General features: G+C 38.6%; 1 protein-coding gene across 1 annotated transcript in view; it reads left to right on the forward strand.

The window, feature by feature from the left end:
- The window catches only part of dhrs13a.3 (dehydrogenase/reductase (SDR family) member 13a, duplicate 3), a 47219-nt gene extending 30435 nt beyond the window's left edge, over nucleotides 1-16784 (forward strand). The window contains exon 6 of the transcript XR_006927435.1: nucleotides 16488-16784. The gene's annotated coding sequence lies outside the window, so the exon portion shown is untranslated. The remainder of the gene's footprint in view (nucleotides 1-16487) is intronic.
- The last annotated feature ends 5831 nt before the right edge of the window (nucleotides 16785-22615 follow it).

Here is a 22615-nt window from a genome sequence, read left to right on the forward strand (position 1 = left end):
ATAAAGAGTCTCATGAAGGAACAGGAAATGTAGTTCAGTTTTATTTAGATTTTTTTTTTTAGGGAAGTAATGAACATATTACCTGGTCCGTTAACTTTCTTTTGAGGTGTAAGTCAGAAGTTAGAACAGTAACATTAGCTTCAAGCCAAAAATTAGAACTGCCGGGAAATCTTGAACAGAGATTTTTATCTCCAGCTCATTTAATCTTTTTTTTTCCACAATATTGTTTGAATGCTTTTGGTATGTCTCACATCGATGTATTTAAGACCCTTTGATCGAAAGTCTGTTCTCAGACTGGCTGGCTTTTTTTATGGGACAAAATATTTGAAAGCCACTTTGCCTGGCAAAGTGTGTTATTTGCTTTATTTTTTTATTTATTTTTTTATTACATCAAAAGTTTCATTAATTATTGCATCAGGTGTGCTGCAGGCGTGGGGCAGAGGGCTGAAGAGATTGGAGGACTGAGAGACGGAGTAGCCCAGCTCCAGGGGTTTCTGGAGTGGCTAGTTAGGGCCCAGGAGGAGAACAGCGTCAGCGAGAGAGAGAGAATGAGGGGGAATATAATATGAAAATGAAAATGTAAATGTGGGGGAAGTGGCGAGTGGTTTTTCCAGCTGGCCTAATCTTGTGTCCGCTGGCCGCCGATAGCGATCACTAACAGGAGGTCCTTTGAAATGCAGAGCGGCTCTGTGTGTAAATTGGAGCCACCATGATGGTGCGACAAGATGACACGTGGAGCCGTGACCCTCTCGCCTTAACGGGGCCAAACCCAGCAAAGGTAAATCTTGCACATCAGACAATTTCATTTTCAGCACAGAGGGGACGAGTTGCACAATGACAGGACCTTTTAAATGATAATACCCCCTCTGAGGCATAGCACTATTTAGGACTTTTTTTAATCCCACATGTGAGGTCAAAGCCAGTGGAAAAAGCAGGAAACCTAAACATTGGTTACATATATTACTTCATTCTCCTCTAAGTTGTTTTAAACCTAATAGTGTTTTATTGCACAGTTCTGCTTCCTTTTTTGAACTCTCTTTGCCTCTCGGTTTGTCTCTACAAACCCATAAGCACATATGTGTAATCCATTGATCCGATCCCTTCTTACGTTATGCCTCGTGATGATTTTGCATATGGTACTTTGTAGCAGATTCCCCTCAGAGCCACTCTATTTCATGGCAGCCCATGATATAACGTGTTACAGTACTTGTAAGCGTGCTTATCCGTGTCTTTCACACTGGTGTATGTTCATCCACACACAAGTGGCAAATCTGTTAGCAACAGTAGTGCAACTTACTGATATAGAGGAGGCAGTACAATCCAGTCCCCTGACTTCTTATGTCCTCCTTCCTCTGTTCCACAGTCATGTAATAGTTTACTGCTTCAGCATTTCAATATGCATTGATGGGACTAAGTCTTGGAGCTCCCAGTATATTTAGGACATTGATTCTTGAACATCAGGGGAATAAAATGTGTGTATGCAGTGGATGCAACTGCTGAACATAATAATGTGTTACTAGTTATTAGTATATAGTGGTTTAGTATAATTATGAACAGGAGTGATATAGCTGAGGTTGAGGAATTGTCAAAACCAGAATTTATACACCATGTTGTCTTTGCCTGCTTTTCTACTTCTGGAAGACACTGGGAAATTCCCACTGTTTCAGTTTTAGGCCACAGCCACTTCTTGTTTAAATTATAATACACATTATGGCAGTGCATTACTGTCATTTAGCAAGAATTAAAATGAATTATAACATATACACTATATGGACAAATGTATTTCGACACCGAATTTTCCAGCCATACGGTTCTTCCCTAAACAGTTACTACAAATTTGGAGGCACAAAATTATATAGAATTTTTATATTTTATTTTTGGATGCAGTAAAATTAAATTTTCCCTTTGCTTAGAATTCCTTAAAAAAATTTGCCACAAACTGGAACACTGGCTGCACCCCAGGACCCCTCACTCTACATCAGTACCTGACTTTACTAACACCCTTATTGCTGAATGTGCACAAAACTCTAAAAGCATGCTACAAAATGTAGTGGAACATCTCAAAAAAACATTTTTTTATTTTTTCAATTGCATCATTTATCTTTTTGGAAAGGATCATAAATAATTTTCTATACACTTGTTTTATTTTCAGACATAATACAAATAATGTGTGAAAGAATTTTTTGTTATGAGAATATTGCTAAAAGTGACCTTATACCGGAAATTTGTAATGTATAATACATACTATAGCTAATATTTACTGCTAGCAAGACAGTAGACACTTTGGTGGAAATAAGTCAATAAAGCTTTCATGTAATGTTTACAATAATAAATTATTTAACAAGGAAAACAGGATAAATACTTTTTACACAAGAATTCGTTTTAATATCCAATGCAGTTCATTGTTAGTGTGAGTAATGTGTTAAAATGTGTTTATTGCAATGTAAACGAAATTCTTTGGCACTGTTATGGATAGAAAAAAACACTGTTAAATGTCTGTGTGTGGTATTATAAAATTATATAGTGCATCCCTTCTACAGTCTACAGATCAAGTGAGCACTTAAACAGCGGGTCGTTTCTTCTGCACTTTTAATGCTGACGAGACCTGATGAAGAGAACACAAGCCTTGAGTAAATCTTTTCATTAGTTCTGAGTAAAAAAAAAAAAAAAAAAGCTAGAGTTGTAGGTCATGTACTACTGAATGGTAATGTTTTAGCTTGTCTGCACTTGTGAGAGCCATAGTATTTGATATCTACAGCTTCCCGAAAGTAATGAGATCCATTTATGATTGTTATTAGTTGTTCAACTATCATAAGCTATTTTTCCATCATTGGTCAACCGATCCAGAATTCCTATAAGCTTCATGGGAGCTATTTCTTGCCTCCACATCCTTGAATCGATGTGGCTGTTATGGCATGAGCATTAAATAAACACTTTATGACAACATTTACTCCAGTGTTGTATCACCACGGTTACAACCAAAATATATTAACATAATAACACACACAATCAAAGGATGATTTGAGAAACTGGCTGGTGTGACAACGCCGTGCACTCTGCATACTAATGATGCCTGCCTGCGCTGGACTGCACCGTACAGGAGAGCAGGGAGGGACGAGAAAGATCGGCGTGGCATCTTCAGCGAACCCTGCCCTTCCCCCTGCCCGCTACAGCACAGTGATAGAAAGTGACACTGTGATTGTGTGCGAGGCTCCGCCGTGCTCAGATGAGGGTGTCACTTCTGCCTAGGCTGATTGCCACTTTCGCAGCACAACATGGAGGAGTTAAATTGAGGGAGAAAAGGTCAGAAGCCAGTGGTCATCTGCTCTCCTCTCTCCTAAATTACTTGTCCTCTCAGAGGGGAATGAAAACAGACAGGGCTGGGCCAGGCTGCCGAGCCGAGCCGATCCGGGAGCGGGTGGAAAGGAATGCAAACGAGACGGTGAGGATGAGGATGATAGGGTAGAGAGTGTGCACTGCGACAGTGCAAGATAGGTCATCTTTGAAGGTCAAGCTGAATTTTGCCATGGTTGACTGTTAGAAATCTCTTTTTATAGCACCGAGTATAGTTTTATGGCAGAATTCACTTCGCCTGTCAGCAGCACTACACTATATCCCATAAACTGTACCACTACGATACTCCATGAAAATGCACAGGTCACTGTTGCGGCATTATTACAGTGTGTCAGAGCGTTCCCGTTAAGCTGTGACATTCCCTCCAGCAGGTGGTGCTGTGAACTTGTGCTCCTGAACTCACCGTCATGGTGATCTGACAGCCAGTGGTTCCTCTGCTTGCCCTCTGGAGACTAGCTAAGAAAGGTTAGCCGACGGAACGTTGCACAATTAAATCGGCGTGGACCCTCATGCGACCCAGCAGCCACTGCAACAGGGCAATTAACCTGCTAATACACTACACTGTCTTCACATGAGCGCTGAGACACCAGAGAGGCACTGGATTAGACAAAAAAAACAATGTCATGTAATGGACAATCATACAACATAGTGTATGACAGAAGGACTATAATAAGAGATTATATACTTTTAGGGCTGTTTGGGAATGGGTGTAATCCGTGTTGTAAAATGTTGGGGGGTAAGGTTTTGGTGAGTTGGTAATGGATATTTGACGTGGATGCTCATGACAAAGCCACTTCAGATCTTTGATTGAATTTAGTCAGTGTTTTAGCATCAGTCTAATTGTGATAGCATTTGTGATAGAATTTTTTTCCAGGTCTCTTAGGACACAGTCGGGTGATCTGTCTTTACTTCTGTGAATCAAAAGAAATAATTCTTATTCATGAGCTACATATGGAAGATTAGTATCACAGACTACACTCAAAATAGGTACTGGTAAAAAAATTGTTTTGGCCACCTATGTCACTCCTATCGTAATCCTGAAGTCTTTGTGTGTGAGTGTGTATTTTGTTTTTGTAGGAGTATGTGAGAGCATGCCTGTGTGTGTTTAAGAGTGTGTGTGTGTACCCATGCAAGCGTGCCTCCGTGTGTGCATTTGTGTGGTCTCTAAAGCGGTGAGATGGAGAATAAATATTTACCATCTGTGTTTCTGCCCCCCCTCCACAGATTCCAGTGTGTTTTATCAGCTCTGGAGTTCAGCCATGGGCTTTTTTAATTTTCTGCTTTTGTGTTTTTAGCCGAGATTGACAGGCCGCTCGCTCCCTGGAGCATTGTTCTATTAATCTGTTTAATATGCTACAGAAACACTCAAGAGCAAGAACAGGCAGCCTGGTAATGGAATCGCAGCAGGTAAAGCGGGCTCGCCCATCCGATCGCAGCACAGGGCACCGGCCATATTACGCCGTGCCTGTGTGCTGGCGTGGCACAGTTCTGGGCATCGGAGGGGGTGCGCCACTGACCCCCTGTTGGGACCCTCTGCAGAGACAGACAGACGGACAGATGGAGGAGCTGAGGGGACCCTTCCCGGAAAAAACTGCCACCTTCTGCGCACTCCCACACTTTGAAAAGACCCCTTTTTAAGGCATCTCGTGTTGCCGCCTTTATGCTTTCTCTTTGTTCAATGCTACCTAATGACCCACTTTCAGCAGCAGGTTTAGTCACACAACCTCTATTACACTTTTGATAGATGGACACATGTAACGATAAACAGTTTTTTGCATCCTATATTGGTATAAGATTTTAAATTTGTGTGTGTAAATACACACACACATTTAAAATACACATGCATTATACAGTACATATATGTATATATGCAAAAATATTAATATTCATACATATGCATACGTGTGTAAGTGTATGTATGCATGCACATACGTAGACATTGTTGTGTATGAAAATTCCAGGAACAGTTTTTGAAATAAATTATTGAAATCAAATATTTGCTGTCTGATATCACCTGAACTTCTTGACCTAGATCTGCATGATTTGATTAGCAACTATTAGCATTGCACTGCTGCCACTTGATTGGCCGATTGCATAATTGCATAATTGCATGAATGAACAGGTGTAAGAATGTTCCTAATAAAGTGGACAATGTGTGTACATTCTATGAATGGAATATAGCCTGACTTCATGGTTAACGCAGATATATTTAACCTGCACTCCAACTTTTAATCAGGTAATCAGGATTAGAGATGAATCCAATCTCCCCTGTCTTTTAAGCGAGCAGCACTTTGTTTTCGAGCCGTTTCTCGGGTAGGCTTTAGGAAGACACGCTGTGTGTTTTGACAGCGGGTGTCCAAGCAGTCTGTTAATACGTCAGGTAGTATATCTTGCTGAAAAACGGAATGAGTATCAGTAAAATAAGAAGTATGCCAAAAAGAAATGAGCCTCTCTAATGAAATGAGATCCTGGGGAAGCTGGAGCAGTGTGAAGTGCAGGCCTCAGATCAAAGTGAGCCACTGGTAATTAGAATACATGCTGAAGAGGAAGCTGGTGAGGAAAATCAGCATTTTGCTGGAAAATTACCTGTTGAGCTGTTAAATAAATTAGAAGTGTCTGGGGAGCGACGGCTACGGCTTTGCTGAGCCAGACACTGGGAGTCGCTCTCATCTCCTGAGGCAATGCTTCACTTGCAATAAGAAAAAAAAATGGATCTAATCTAAAGTTTTTCTAACTTCTACCCAAAGGGACGTTGTGTACATGTTTATTAGTTTTTTTTTTTTACAGATTTGTATTTGGCATTCAGTAGATTTTTTTTTTTACAGTAAGTAATAAAGACTTTCACCTGGTCAGGGTTTACACTTTGCATGTGTATGTGTCTGTGTATGTGTTTTTTTTTCCACGTGTGTAATTCAGGGCAGCCTTTCTGTGTGCACTCGAATCTATAGTGGTGTGGAGGAAAATGGCTACAAGCATGAATTGACTTGTGCTTGCCTCCTGGGTTATGTGCTGTCTGCTGTAGTGGGCTGTGCGACATGGTAAATGTCACCGATCGTCAGCTGCTTGTGCAGCGGCTGCCCTTGCCAGAGAAACTGCCGATGTAGCAGATCCTGCCTTTGATTTAGACACTAAAGGCAGCAGAACAGCAAAAGCACTGAAGCATGAAGGTAAATTCTCATAATTCACTGCCGAAAGGTTAGCCAGTGGCTGCCTCCTTTCTGGTGTTAGTTCCTAACAAATGTCACCTGATTGAAATAAGCACAACTGTCTGTACGAGGCCTCTGGTGCCTTTACTTTGAAACTGATATATTTATTCACTGTTTTTTTTTTTTCTCTTCATATTTTTTTTCAAGGGATTAAATTTATATTTAAGCCACAGGGATGCTCAAGGCCTGAGTGCAGCAGACACTTTCTAATGGTGTCTCTTCAATAAGGCTCAGACATTTTATCATTTGACACACTGTTGTCAGGTTTGTTGAATTCTATTGTTGGCTGTGTTTGTAACCCAATCGTATAGCTTTGACATGTAAATATCATATAACCGCATGTGTACAGAAAACACTTCTCATAGCTGATCCAAATGTGCAAATTTAGTGATCACACCAAGCCCATTTTCCACACCTTTGCAGATAGATTTGTTATAACAGTGATTTTGTGTCACACACAATCACACAGTGTTAATGGTGAAAGGAGTCTTTTGCATGTAACGGAAATACACCACATCAGAAAATGTACTTTAATCTTTCCCTGTATATACTACACCACCACCACAGTCCTGTTGAATTCTCCATTCTGATTGGTGAGAAGCTGTTTATTAACTTTCTGTAAGACTAGTTCTGGCTTCAAGTTTTATATTAATGTAATCATTCTTATATTATTCCATTTCTAAACCAACCACATATTCAGAAACTTTTCTGGTGACTTTTTAGATAATGTCTCCAGGGCTTTGTAACAGTCAGTCAGTTCATTTACAGCTTTAAAACATTTGCTGGCAAGGAAAGAACAGATCATGTGATTTCTCAGGAACAAAAGTTTGAAAGGGAAAATCAGAATAGCGAGGAAGAAAATAAAGGTTTATAGCTGCTTTTATGGGAATCCTACAACATGGCCATAAACGAGTAAAATGTATGACCTGGCATTGTTAATAAATAAAACAATTTGAAAAGCATATTGTTATAGTATAGAAGGAATAAACATCATGGGATAAGTGTTCTTGGGGCAAAAAATGAAATAAATAAATAAATAAATAGATTACGATCTTCCATAGATCCAAGATCTTTGATGTGATAATGATAGCCCAGACTGCTTGACCTCACCTGTGGTTTTGTTCCTTCACTATAACAGCATTTATCTGAAGAGATCTTTAATTGAAGATGTTTGTAGCGTTGTTTGGGTGGGAGGAACATCTGTGTTGTGTTTATCGGACAAACATTCAGTTGAAATAATGTTTTACGTTTTTGTCTTACTATAATTTCAATAGCTTGCAGACCATAGTGTGTGTGTGTGTGTGTGTGTGTGTGTGTGTGTGTGTGTGTGTGTGTGTTTATGCTTGTTCTGAGCATCTTTGAGAGCTGCTGTCCTGACATTGCTGCTGGTGTATTTACAGCAGGCTGGGGCCAAAGATTAATCAATCTCAGAGCTTTAAGAAAGGCCAAGGTGGACACTGCACTCTCTCCCCCAGCACCTGAGCTCCATCTCACACACTTACCTGCAGTTTTAGCCTTGGAAATCCAGCCCACCACACAAGCCTACACAATGGCCATAGATGGACAGAAAGGGGTGCACCGGTTCACACAAATGTTTCAGATGCTGTTACCGATACGTTACCGTTTTGTAAGTTTTGTAATATTTGTAATAATGTTTTGAATATTAGCATCTTTACGTAGAAACAGATTTAGTAGGTACCACTAGTTTTGTTTGGGGTTTGTACAGCTGTAGTATTTGGTACACATACAGTAAATGAAAGGTTGTCTTACATTTACGCAAAACTACTGCATTTTGTGAATCTCCTACTTAAAGGGACTATTAATGATGTCATTTGCAAAAGTGTGTCCTCAAAGCAAATACCCCAAGGAAGCCTTCTTTTGATTATAGTTTCATTTCTAGTGTGGGACATTGTGGAACAAGTCAACCCATTGGAGCACATTTTATTACAATTATGTCAATTTGGCATAGGTTTTTAATTAGAGACTTTGATTTATAATATTTATACAGCAAGAGTTAAGGGGTTAAGGGTTTGAGGGCCCAGATCATGATCTATCAATCAGAAGTCAATGTAATGTCTTAAACACTGAGTTTTAGTAAGAGTTATAATTCAACTTGATTTATTTGGTTAAACTATAGTATTAGTTAAATATTCTGTTTCTGATCAAGTGACTGAGGTTTGGAAAGGCACTATTTTATTTATGTCACATTCCATTCAGTAATTTTATGTACACACATATAGTATTTAGGGATCAAAGGACTATATAAGTAATATATAGCACATCACACCCTCCTTTAGTCTCTCACACTCCAAAACAAGCACAAACATGCACACAGTAAAGCAGAAAGCAGCTTAGCACACACACTGGGTCAGTGAGGTCAGGGGTTCAGTCCCTGATTGGTGGCATGCTCCACAGCCACTGTGCTGTTGCCCCAGGCGAGGCAAATCCTGCCAGGCTGACAGAAAATTACAGCAGGGACCTGGAACAGCCCTCACTCCCCACAGGCCATCATGTGCTAGCTAAGGCCTGCTATACATCTACAGCAAGGGTGAAATCACACACACACACACACACACACACACACACACACACACACAGTATGTACATTGCACAACTATTGACTCATTAGTGCCTCGTGGCAGTCCATACAAATACTTCAGAGTCCCGTGTCTACTCACTAAGTAGCAAGTTGTCTTTGTATGAAATACTTTGTCATATATAGCTGCTTTAATTTTGTGCAAGTATCGTTTATTTTAATTTTAATCTTTTGTGCAAATATCTAAAAGGACTGAAAGTAGCTATTTATATGATAGTGAGAGCAGGAACCTGTGAGCCAACATGGACCTGCTGTCCTGTTAGCATGCTTAAGAGCTCTGTGTGTGTGTGTGTGTGTGTGTGTGTGTGTGTGTGTGTGTGTGTGTGTGTGTGTGGCAGCCCCCCATTATACCCTTCCGCTTCCACTACATCCCACCCTCCCTACACTTTCTCCCCGCCGTCCTCTGTCCTACACGCAGAGGACATTAATCCAGCAATCTGCATATGTGCTGTGCGCCTCAGGAACCAGGCCTGTCCAGACATGCCGGCGTGTGATTTCACTTTGTTTTGTGCAAATTGCTGCTTCTGATGATGGGAATCTAATTCCCACCGTGCACAGAGGAGGAGGCTGCCGTGGTGGCTGTGGCTGCGGTGACAGAACCAGCCGCTGTCCTGTGGCACGGCGGCATGTGCCTGCATGGTGCCACTCACACACACACACGTTGAGATGGGTGGGGGACAGGGGGGCGAACACACCAAATTGCTGATACACATGTAAGCAAATATCCTCTCAAATTATTCTCTCTCGTCAGGCCCAAACCTGCAATGATGCTTTTTTATTTAAGCGAGTGAAGAAGGGCGATTTTTTTTTAACACCAAGACAGCTCTAATTTGCATTGGATGCTGAATTACATGAACTATGGGGCCTGTATCAGGCAGCTCTTTCATCACCTTCATGTTTCTCTATTTGAAGCTACACATTTTGATTGGGTCGATTTAAAGGCAGAAGTGGTTTGCGATCCACTGTGGCATTGCTTTATTTCGGATGAAATTGCCCGCTCTGTTAAGAATGTTTGCATTTTACAATAAATTGCTGTTTTTATTGGGGTCTTGAGTGCACCATTACCATCTGCTTATCACCGGTTCAATTCGGCACAGGAGGTGTGTGTTGTTACAGCATACTGTATATGCAAATGGAAGGAAGACACAATAGGGATGTTTTCCTGAAACCTGTTCATTTAAATGTGTAAACTAATACTTTTGTCCAAGTTCTTTGTGTTCCAGTACAAATGAGATATTTAAAGAGCCCTTAGGTGTTGTCAAAGACTCCACATTTTTTAGTTCAATTCACACTCCCAGGACTCCTGAGACATCTTCAGCCATGTCTTTCGATGTTCTTTATTGGGTTCTGTTGGGCTAAGAGATGTGCACTGTGGCCCAGCGGTGCATCCCCGATGACTGACTCGGGAACCTGTGATCTAGACAATTAGCAATGTGATTCATCTTACAACAAGGATGAGAAAGACACCCAGTTGCTTATAGTGTAGCATTTGTACACAGTAGAAATAGGTGTCAGCCCTGTACTTTACAGCATAAATGACACCAATGCTTTGGTGTTGTTGGTAGACAACTGTCTCATAGTGAAGATCATCAAAACCTATACGTCACACATAAAAGTCAATCTAAACATGTTATTTCAGGTATTATTTAGATCATTTTTCTGATATTTGATTGATGCTATTTCTTTCTTATATTTGAAACATTAAGAAAGCACATACATATAAAATGCACTTCAATAAACCATCTTGTTTTATAATGCCAAAATGATTTTATTTATTCTCCCTCTCTGTCTCCACTGTATAATTTTTTTTTGGCCTAACTCGTCTATGCCACCTAAATAACCAGTACACAGATGCATGGATGTCCTCCATTGTACTTCACAAGATAGTAAAATGAAACCATGTATTGAGGAGGAAAAAGGAATACAGAAAGCTGGCAGACAGAAAGTGGAAAGAAAGAGAGAGAGAGCAGCTGAGAGAACTTGTCAGGCAGAGTGTGTGAGCTGGCGAGATGATAATGTGGCATGACACTTCTGAAATGAGACACTGGTTGCCATGGCAAAGAGGCAGGAGGGACAGTCTCTCAAGAGGCCCAAATAAAACAAGCTGTAAATGATGTTTGATTAGACTTTAGATCATGTAACTGTTCAGGACAGGCCTTTTGTCAGCTGATCGCATGCCCAGGCTTTTGCAATTTTTCACAGGACTGTTTCTGCTGTGGCAAAATATATTATTTCTGTCTTGTGTTTTTTTTTTTTGTGCCTCTTCTTTACTGTCCTTTGTGTCTCAATATAAATCATTCATTTAATCAAACTGAATTACATTGCAATATATTCAATAATTTTAATAAGTAAAAACGTTTGATATATAAATTTACCTTTAAAAAGATTTTCTGCATTGGGTGATTTGTTTTAGTCTGTAAACTGGTTACTGGTCAAAGATAGAAAACTGTATTGTTTTTGCCTCACTGAAAACCTGATTGGAAAACTAACTTCATTAGACATATTTGACAAGGACGTGTTATTTTTCTTTTTTCTCTCTCCGTAACCAGATATCCTCTGTTATTACCTCAGTTTATCAGGAGAAGGGGGTAGGCCTGTGTAGGTCTCAGGGGCATTTCCATCTTACACATTCAAGGCAAATCTGTGCCTTCTTCTGTTGTCTAATGGCTGTTTTTTATGGAATGCCTTGTCAAGCAATTTTGTTTTCATTAAAGAATAAAAAATCATGCCAAACAATAATTTGGGTGAGTTTAATTTCAGAAAATTATATTTAATAATCTTAAAAAAATAGATGTACATTCATTTTCTTTTTGGAAAAACCTAATAGACATGAGCATAGTAAAATGTGTACTGTTGATTGTGGTATATTCACCACACAGGCCAACACAAGGAGAAAAGGTGAGGATAAATGTATTTAAAATGTAGATATTTAAACAACTGCTGCCTGATGTTGTTTGAATACTTACATGCATCAACTTGTTACAATGAGGGGATTTTTTTTATTTTCATTTGTTTTTCACGACTTACCTACATTGTACATGTCCATCCCACACACACACATCATTAACTATTATAATTAAATGAATATTGTAATAATAAGACATGATTAAACATTTTTAAATATTAAAAATATTAGTAAATGAGTAAATGCTTTCTTTGTCTCTCTCTCTTTCTTTCTCTCTTCTCTTTCCTCTCTCAGCAAGCCTAGCAAATAATGAACTGCTTACCAAACCTGAACTAATCAAGTCTGACTGCTCTCTGTCATTGTCAATTACACAGCAGCCTTTTCCTGCAAAAGGCCAAATGGAGACTTAAACTACAACTACAAATTGAAAAGTAATGTGTGAAAGGGATGGAGTCAGATACAAACTTCCATGCACTACAGATTTGATTCTCCTCTCTTTCACCGAGAAAACAGGAAGCATAAGCTGCAGATTAATCGGAGACAGCATCACAGGGTGAAGCCTACATGCTCAACATGCATGTCCGTGTCCGTGTGCCTGGAGAATATTAAACGAAATAACGTCTACACGGAACCTTCTGTTCACAAATAAAAAGATTGCAGATTTGTGTAATGTGTATTGTTTCAAATATAATGTGTATGTTTCAGGATAAATTTCTAAGTTGATGAAATAATTTCCTATTAACTTTAAATACCTTTAAAACATGATGGGGCATGCTGGAATAGGAAAATAATCAGTGGTAGGATGATGAAATGCAGTGAAGCAGAGTTTCCAATAACTGCATGTTGAAGTATTCTTAAACAGAAATTATACTATATTTAATAAGTAATAAAGAATACATTTTAATATTTAATCTATTTAACCATTATATTTATTAATGTTATAATGTATGCTATAGCAGGTATACACCCCTGGGCTTTTATTGATCTTAACAACTTCTTGGTAAGAAAATACCAAGAACTGAACAAATAAATTAGTGTAAAGTAAAGAGATAGAACAGTAGATTTTTCCTTTGATTTCTTTAAAAGCTGTGTAGATACATTTATTGACAGGTAGTTGTTTTTATTTTAATTTTTTTACAGAAAGAAGAGTCACTGTTATTGATTCATTGATGATGAGCTATAAGTAGTTAAATGATGTAAACCATTTGAATAATTATTATGATTTAACCTTTGTATACAAGTACACTATATAAGAAAAGTTCCTTGTTTCTATTTCTTTAACATTCTTTTACATTCTTAAACCATAACCTAGTAAACAAAGGATGTAAGTCATTTGGGATAAGGGCATTTGCCAAATGCCACAAATGTAATTGTAAATGTGAATTGTCTTTTCTCTATATTATACAGACTGAGAGAGATTCAGGAGTCTCAGCTGTGTGTCTACCTCTCCCTCTTGTGTTTGGCTAATCAATAGCAGACATGATCAGTAATCAAAACTGTGGCAGTGGCAGTGTCTTTGCCAAAGCTTTACAATTTTAGTTGTATGTTGTTGCAGTTTCATTTGCCATCGGCAGATCGTTCCTGATCATACATTTGATACTTTATGCAAAATAGCCCAAATGTAATATAAAGTACAAAATATCGTAAAAAAGAAGTATACAGAAATATATCTTGTCAGTAATGTAGGCATCCCACATTAATAGCGAACAATCAATTAAAGCATAGTTCATGAAACTTTTTTGTTGAAAATATGTAATTATGAAGGTGTAAGGTGGTGAAGGCATAATGATTTTATGGTGTCTGTGTATGTTTCATGGGGTTTTATGGAAATATGTTTATAACCAGCAGATGAGCTTGTGTTATTAATACAAACAGGGACAACAAAATCATAGCAAAGTCAAATGCAACAAATATCTTTTATATTTTCCTTACTGGTTGTTTTGTAGTCTAAGGGTAAAAGACTTGATGGAGGCAGAGGCATGTCCATTAGTTTTGAGTTTTGTGTAGCTGAAATTTTACTAAGCCGCTATTTTTTTTCCACGTTTTGAACCCCGCGGCTTAAACAACGAAGCGGCTAATTTATGAATTTTTCCTGGGATTTTTCCCGGTTTCACAAACTTTAAACCAAAAACCTGAACCCCATAACATTAGACCAATTAAATTTCCGAATGAAAACGAAAAAACGCACCTCACCTGTGTTCTGAGCTGCACGGCATCGGGAGAAAAAACGTCCATCGGGTGATTTTTAAACGCACGACAATGCCAAAAGATAAACTCCCAATAGAAATACAGTGGAACCTCGGGTTACAAATTTAATTCGTTCCGGTACTTTATTCGTAACCTGAAAAGTTCGTATCCCGATACAAATTTCCCCATAATAATGAACAGAAACTTCGGTAATTCATTCTGGACAACCAAAAATATTACTTAAATAAAAATAAAGCCAATATTCACTAATATTATTTACTTTTAACATGTTATATTAAAATCATACCACATAAAACATACAAAAGAGGAAAAGATCTTTACCGGTACTTTCCTTTGAGAAGACTCGCTGCAGGAGACGACGTCAGAGAAGGGGAGGAGGGAGAGTTATTGTTTGAAGGAGAATCTTATTATATTATATTATTATATATTATTATATATTATATTATAGAATATTAAAGACAGTGTTATTAACACGAACGCTGAGACAATTGTTGCATTAGAGGGAAAATGAGAGCTGTTTCTTTAAGGCTACTATCAGTTGGTATTGAAGTCCAGAGTGAAATTCATTATGGGTATTGTACTTCGGAAAAGACTGTAACCCTGCTAATCTATCTTCATAAAAACAAGTAAAGTGGTTATGCATCGGCTAATGTTGTCCATCTCATCATTCCACGAGCATCAACTAACGAGTTGTTACGCTGCCGCCGGGAAAAGTTCAAGCGGATAAGTAACACGATGGTCTCGCTAGGGACACAGGACGCTAACTGATGTGACGAGCTGCGTGATAGAGCAAAACAACCAACTTGCCTGCGATTTTTTGGTGAGCGACGTTTGTATCCCGATATATTGTTTGTAACCAGGGGCAAAAATTTTGATGAACTGCAATTCGTAACCTGAATTATACGTATGCCGGGGTGTTCGTAACCTGAGGTTCCACTGTAGTTGTAAAAGAAAGAAGGAAGACAGTGAACAATGACTTTCTTGGTCGGCTACTGTTTAGATACAAGCCGTTGTAACGTGTCTTTCATTAATGCCTGTGTAAAGTACATTAGTGTAGACACTAATAGACAGGTGCGACTTATTTATGTTAAAAATAAAAATATTTGTAAAATTCAGTGGGTGCGGCTTATATATGGATGCGCTTAATAGTCCGGAAATTACGGTAACTACTTTGTCCGCTAGCTAAACAGCTAGCATCTAGCTTACACAGCTAGTGTGTAGTAAAGTATGAGTAAGGAATAAACGATAAATGGGTGTGCTGTTTATTTAATGATGGGATAGTGTAATGCAACCTGTTGCAAAGCAGATTCAATTCTGCAATAATTAATTTCCTGCCATTATTATAACAGGTATAAACCGGCATACCATCACTAAGAAAAAAATACAAAGCTATTGCTCCCTATTACTTTAATTTGTCTTTCCCTTTAAAAATTCAGGTCCCAGATTTACTTTAGGCACTAACACTGGAGACTCCTTCCATAATAAACACCCTATTACAGAAAACATTACCATATCACTAAAACACATTTGTATGTTTTTAATCTGTTTATGGAGGGGTTATAAATTTACCATTTTGGAGATGCAAATTAATTTTACTGCAGGATTTATAAACTGTATAACTCACTGTGCATGACAACTAAATAACTTGTACTTGATACAAGGCCCCTTTAAATGAGCTGTTGCTATAGAAACGTAACATATAAGTGCATTAACATGAACCACTGTGAGGGCTGCAGTTATAGAAAACTAATCAACACCTTCTGACCAATCAGACTGAAGAAATCAGCGGCGATGTGGTGTAAAGGATATTAGTGTTCATGTGAAACAGTCATGGTTTGTGAAACTTGCTGGAGTCACTGAACATGCTCTCCCTAGTCTGTTTCCTCCCTGATGAGTCCAGTGCTGTTCATGAACTGCTTGCATACAGAAGGTGCTAGCTTTTAATAAGTCTTTGAAGCTAGCAGAGAATTTCTAGTCTGAATGCATATCTGAAATCAGTGCCAGCTCTAAAATTCACTATAAGCACGTTTGTTTTAACATCACGTTGCATTTACTTAGGGTTTTGATCATCCCTAGAATTTATAATACATACACACACTTACACAAATAAATGCCTGCTTCTCTAATATCTGTATTATTTTTTAATTCAAATCTATCAAAATACATACCCACTAAACATGAGTGACACTTGTGTTCCTCTTTTGTCTGTTTCTTCCAGATGGTGCTCTTGCTTTTCCCATATGTCCCTAGGATTACTGAACAGGAGGTCAAAGCTAAGATGGCTGAGCTAATAAAACTAGCTGCTGACATATTTGCAGTTGAGCTCATGGCTCCATATTCGTTTGTGGAATTTGTGTGTGTGTGTGTGTGTGTGTGTGTGTGTGTATACATGCTTGTCTATCAAAGGCCATGGATTGGTGTGTATCTGGCCTATACCTTTACTGCCTATAAAATCTTCCTGTTATACCTGCTACATCTGTTACACAAGTCCTGAGAATAAAGCGTGTCTCCTTTATAGTGTGCTTCCAGCCATGTTATTTAAAGTAATTAACCTTAATTTGCCAAAAAGACAGAAATCTTTATTAGACCATTGCCTCTTAACTAGAGCCAGAGCCCAGTGAAGTCTATCTCCCCTAGCTCCTAATGGGGTCTCCATTTAATCAAAATTCATCCATCAGATTTCAATGTTGAATCATCTTTTAATTGGAAGTTACAATTCTGGTTAATAGTTCTATAATTCGCAGGCTCTAATAGTGGTACCACTGGGATCCACTCTATTTTCTGTCGCTCTGCACCTCCACACGGTGCCCGAAAGAGGTTTCCTTTGCCTTGTCTGTGTGTGTGTGTGTGTGTGTGTGTGTGTGTGTGTGTGTGTGTAGGTTCCATCCTACCCCTCACCCCCATCTTTTTCGCCCGTCTCTCTGCCAGCCCACAGAGACTCCCAACACCAACACTAATAGCAGCCTGAAAATTGGGTCAAACTGTCAAATCGTACCCAGCAACCCAAGTGGCACACAGCTGCCCTCTTCAAATCAGGCAGCAGCCTATATATAGAGTAGTGAAATCTTATAGAGCAATTTTTTATGTGAATGGCAAACCCTATTTTTATTTTCTTAGAAATGCCTTAAAGAAGACCTCAGAGTAGATGGTAACCTGTTTGCCATTGATATATTAGATTTTATGAATAATCATAGGTAATGGTTATTATTCATAGGTGCTTTTTTAATGTAATATACAGCGAGCAGTTGCTGTAATAATTTCCGTTTTGATATTATTTATTTTACAATAAGAAACCTGTTTAAGTATTTTATAGGATTTTTCCATGTTAAAGTTCAGCAGAAAATCCATCCGCAGCATTTGGCACTCAGCTACTGTTGTGTTCGGTTAGTTGAAATTAAGGGAAGAAAGGACAATCGTATCTGTTTATTTACCATGTATCGTGCATGTTGACTTTGTAAAAAGTCAAGAAGAACCTTGATCTGCTCATATGCAGAAAGAAGAAATGCTGAAGGGTTCTGTAGACTAGATGGTCAAGGTAAAGTGAAATGTGTGATGATACAGTAGTGCTGAAACCCAAGTTATTATTGTTTAATGGGGGAACTATTTTGCCCCCAGAGTTAAACATTTTTATTTGCCCCTGACAAAATAGTCAGGCATGACTGTATGAAATTTCACCAGAGCGATGATTATTTTATTGTTCCTCTTCTTTCCTTTCTGCTCTTTCCTGATTTGCTATTGATTGGTTGGGGTATGGCTGCTTACAATTGCACTGTGTCTGAGGCCAGATGTACAAGGCCGGCATGTGCATCTTTTTTACATGGCTTCATTCTCAGACTTTTAATTACCGCACTGGGCTGCAGCTGAAGTTCAGACTGTTCTCAGAGAGTGTGGTCACATCCATTTTTCACGTGTATTTGGAGGAAAACAGAAACGTGAACTATGAAGCTGACCTTTTCTGTATGATTGTATGGTGAACTGGAAATAGAAAGACCAGCTGGTGGTAAGGAATGGTGGCATAGCTAGGAATTTTATTTCGATCACTGCTTGATTTGTACAAGTTACACTAATAAGTGGGATGAGGTTGTGCATTTTAAGTGGATTTTATGCAGTAGAAGAAAAAAATCTGTATAAAATAATTGACTTATTTATCATTTAATAAATGTACCATTTAACGCATAATTTTTACTTGATCAATGTTGCCATAAACTACTATGATATACTATGCACTAAATGATTTAAATATGAGGCTAGTAATATTTGCCAATGATATTTCATGATCTCATATAAACCAAACTTGGACCTTTTAACTTTCTACAGTATAGCGAATGTAACTTGGAGAAATGCGAAAAATGCTTGACTTTGATTGTCTAATCCTCTCAATGTTGCTGCTGTTAACCAGTATAATGTAATTAAACAAATAAAAAAAAAGTAAATTTGACTTCTGTGGAGTCATAATTGTGACCTTATACTGTATGAACCTGTTATTTTTCATGCACATAATCATCTGCAATGAATGTGTTATGTTAATTCTCTTTGAATAAGCGTTTAGGACTGTCATCAAATATCTGAGATAGGTTCAGGCTTGAAATTTCTCCATGCTCTAATTAGTTAGTATGTTGAATGTTACAGTGAATGTGATTTTGTGTGTGTGTGTGTGTGTGTGTGTGTGTGTGTGTGTGTGTGTGTGTGTGTGATTTGTATCCATGCCCCTCAAACCCCCCCCAGGTTAGGGAGTGAGCCCCTTTCGACTGCTGCTGTAGGGTAATCTTTTACACTAGGCAGAGGAAGGCAGTGGAGGGTGGAAATGAGCTTTTCAGCCATGTTCCCTCCCTTATTTCCCCTCAGCCTTGCTTTTGTACCCAGTGCCCTCTTTGCTTTGCACCTCTATTCTTCCAGCTCAGTTTCTCCTTCATTGTTTTGCTCTAGCTTTCCCTCAGCAGTACCTGTAAAATCATTCTGTGTGCATCAGCTGTCTACATGCCATATGTAGAGCAACTTGTCTGCACTCCGTTTTCCTGCCTGCCTATTGTCTTATTTGTCTAGTCTTTATTTAAAGCATTGTTTTATGACTCTGCTCCCTCAGGTGACCTATGCTTGCCCTCTAGGGGCTGAGACAAACCACTGCAGCTTTACTGTACACACTCAGTATATGATAAGAAGAGGCCACAATTCTACATCCAGAAGCAGCCTCATAAAGTCCCTCCACACATTAGAGTAGTTTGCAGGGCACCTCTTCTTTCCATGTAATAATCAAGGTGTTCCAGAGAATGCTTTCAACGAGATGGTTCCTCTTCAGTGCCCCTTGCAAAGTATCACACAAACGGGTATGAATATACCTCAGTGTGAGCAGTGCCTCTCGCCTGAAATTCAATTTCAGCTGTGTGTGTTTTTGTAAGTGGTATGAGAGTATATTGAATAAAAATGATGAGTACTTCATAGTCTTTTCACACCTTAAATGGAGGTTAATATGGATGGGGTTTTTTTGTGTGGTGTGAATGAAGACAGAAATAATGAGACGTCAAAAAAAAAAAAAAAAATAGACTGTGACTTACCTAAACATTATGTAGAAATGACTAAAGCAGCATTAAAAGGAAGACGGTTCCACTGGTAAATGCTTTCACATGATATGGATGTGTTACTGATCTCTTACACAGCATTCATTTATTATTTAGTCCTTGATTTTTATTTATTAATTTTTGTACAGTGTACAGTAGGTGTGCCAGAAAGATGCTATATACACGCTATATGCATTAATACAAAAATGTAAATAAAATAATCATCACTATTATTATTGTTTACACAGCTGAATGATGTCATTTCATTGCATTTCAGCAATGTTTGAGAGTGCACAGAAAGCATTTTTCACAAACCAGAAGCTTCATTTTTAATTTCATCTCAAATAAGCAAAAAAGTGACATAACTAGATAATTTCTGTCACAAAACTCATGGACTGAGCTTCCTAGCTAGCTACCCTTGTTAATTTTAATGGAGATAATTCTTTCAGAATGTGGTAAATTTTCTAGTGGTCATGAATATGATCTGAAATCTGTCATTCCTCTGTACAACCAGTTTAAGCTAGCTAACAATTATTAGCTATTATCTAGCACAGCAAATGTACTAAATGTAAGTGATGAACATTTATATTCTGTATGAATTCTATATTGTTTTTTGGAAAACCTGTGACAAATGCTAACTGGTTTACTAATAAGTAATTAGCCAGCTGTTGGGAATGGTAAGAGGATGTTTTCAGCCTGCAAATTTGTGTATTTTTTGTAGCTAATAGTAAACAATATATTATTCTATATTATACTGGTTGAATGGTTAAAAATCATATGGTACATGCTAAACTCTGCCCAGGCTACTGTGAGTTCCCATGTCTTAAAGGGTTCAGCAGAGCCTCATTTCTCTTTCTGTCGCCAGTCACCGAGGCCTCTTCTATCTTTTCATTTGCCTTCATCACTGGCACTCTTTCTATGTCCATCTCTCTCTCTGTCCACCTTTCCTTCACTCCATCTCCAGGATGGAAAGCGGTGACAGCACTGGCAGAGACAGAGTGCAGATGTCCAGCTTAAAAGTGACCGCCCTGTCCTGCAGCTGCACAGCTGAGGAGCCGCAGATCTATCATGACCACTGCGGCCTGCCATCCTGAAACACATTGTGAGAGATGTAGAGGGAAAGAGGACTTGGGAGGAAAAGGGAGAAAACTGTTGCAGAAGGGGTGCAGTATCAAAGGCCTGGATGCCTCTGTGGCTGGAATGAAAAAGGTATAGTAACAGTAAAAAGCGAATGTGAGTGGAGGGGTTGGGGGTAGGAGAGTAGTGCGACTCGGCTGTCTCCGGGACGAAGGGGGGGCATTAATCATTATTGGCGCACACCTCCGTCCCTGCCGCACCCTGACGGCCCTTCCACCCCTGACATAAATCATAATTCCTCCACAATAGATCCCCTCTCTGCCATGCTGCGGAAAAGTGTGCTACTCATATTGATTTTCCCTTTTCTCCCCCTGCCTTTCCCATCACCACCTGTACCCCCTCCCCTCACACCCAACACCACCTCTGCCAAGCCATTATAAAACATAACTGATCTGAAATTCATAGAATACTAAATAAACTTTATGAGGGCACTCTACTGTATTCCCCCTCCCCTTCACTTCAGGCATTAGGAATGTGGATGGAAAGAAAACTAATGATATAAAAATTACAAAGCATGCTCCGTGCTATTATACCTCTATTGATTTGTTTTTGAAGTGCACCTAGGCTTATAAGAGACGCTGGAGGAGATTAGAGAGAGGCCACAAAAGGAGAGAGCATGAGAGAGGAAAGGATAGGGTGTGTGTGAGGGAGAGAATGTGTATCTGTGAAGAAGTGCAAAGGAGTTACAAGAATAAAAGTAGCAGTTGAAATATATGTTATATCATTCATCTAAGTATAAACTTTTAAGGAAAACCATAGACATGTTAAAGTACAGAATGTTCTAGTCCTGATAGCAGTGATCACAGTGAGCAGTCAAAAAGTCATTTTCGGTCATAAGAATCAACTGTTTCTTTGCTTCAGTTTTTTTCCTTTTCATTAAAAAAAACACGTGAGCTATAAATACTCTTCATTGACCTTTTCTCAGAGTGAAAAAATAAGTCATTCAAATTATTATAATATATTATATATATTATAATTATAAAACGCTCGTTTACCTCTGAGCAACTCCTCTGCTCGATGTCTCGTTTGTGCTTTAAATCTGGAAAATGCCTCCAACACTTTCTTTGCAGCTCATCTGTACTGAAGCCAACTCCTGGCTCAAACCAGAACCATGCAGCTTTCCTGTTTTAGTTTTTGGTGTTAAGCCTTTAACGCTTACCTTATGTCTGAAATCGCAGCCTATTAACTATATAGTGCACTATTTTGGGGTTTTTGCCATTTTTACCATTATGTCCTGCCAACACTTTCTCCAGCGACCAGGCAGTGCAGGCCTGAAAGCATAGTGGAGAATATTTGTAGGGCACTAATGAAAGTCCTCTAGTCTTTTGCAAAAGGTTATGTCCACAAGAATTTATACAAAATGTTACATTATTGCAGGGAATGACAGATTATACATTTATTAGCTCACACACTCAGCAGGCAAGAGCTCCATTGTGCTGCACAGTCCCATATTTTATTTGCTTGGAATCTAGCCTGAAAAGTGGTAGCTAATGTAATATAATCATGAATAGCAAGCTAGTTACTGACTAAAGGAAACAAACCAGTACACGATTATTAACCTTTTCCAAACACATGTCCAAACCTTTCACTGTATAAAAATAACATAAAAAAAGTAAATATAGTCAGATTTTTAAAAAAGTATTCTATAAGTTAT

Source organism: Silurus meridionalis, chromosome 12 (genome assembly GCF_014805685.1).
Source record: "Silurus meridionalis isolate SWU-2019-XX chromosome 12, ASM1480568v1, whole genome shotgun sequence".
Classification (NCBI taxonomy): Eukaryota; Metazoa; Chordata; class Actinopteri; order Siluriformes; family Siluridae; genus Silurus; species Silurus meridionalis.